This window comes from Crocuta crocuta, unplaced genomic scaffold (genome assembly GCF_008692635.1).
Source record: "Crocuta crocuta isolate KB4526 unplaced genomic scaffold, BGI_CrCroc_1.0 scaffold440, whole genome shotgun sequence".
NCBI lineage: Eukaryota > Metazoa > Chordata > Mammalia > Carnivora > Hyaenidae > Crocuta > Crocuta crocuta.
The window spans coordinates 452,298-452,786 of NW_027527457.1; the positions used below are offsets into that span (position 1 = coordinate 452,298).

At 65.0% G+C, this 489-nt stretch overlaps 1 protein-coding gene across 1 annotated transcript in view; it reads right to left on the minus strand.

The window, feature by feature from the left end:
* CXCR3 (C-X-C motif chemokine receptor 3) overlaps positions 1-467 on the minus strand; it is a 2,350-nt gene extending 1,883 nt beyond the window's left edge. The window contains exon 1 of the mRNA XM_077763418.1: positions 401-467. The gene's annotated coding sequence lies outside the window, so the exon portion shown is untranslated. The remainder of the gene's footprint in view (positions 1-400) is intronic.
* Between the last annotated feature and the right edge of the window lie 22 nt (positions 468-489).

Genomic DNA, 489 nt, shown 5'->3' on the forward strand with positions numbered 1-489 from the left:
TGGTTCTACTACCTGCCTCCCCAGGCACCTCCCCGCAGTCCCCTCTCCGGGTCAGTCACCGGCCCCCCATCTCCCTCCTTAGCCCTTGTCTAGGGGTCCCAACTTCCTGCCTCCCGTGGGGCCCCTCCACGAATCACTGAAGTCCTCCCCTCCACCCTGTCCCATGCNCAGTGCCAGTTCAGCCCCACATGGAAGGGTAAGTTCCAAGTCAGAGCCGAAGGGAGCCTTGGAGGCCAGCAGTGGTGAGCCTCTACCTCCTGCACTTCACAGACGAGGCCCTGAAGCCAGGCAGGAGAAGGGTGGGCCAGTGGTCACACCCAAGTCCGTGGCCAAGGTGGGTTCCCAATTCCCCGTCCCAGGGCTCCTTCTATGACAAGCCCTGCGCCGTCTACCTACTCACCCAGCCCTCTGGTGGCCCCGGCTCGTGGGCCAGCTCTGCCGTTCCCTTAGGATCCCAGGCCCTCCTCTCTGAGCTCCCGTGCCGGCCGG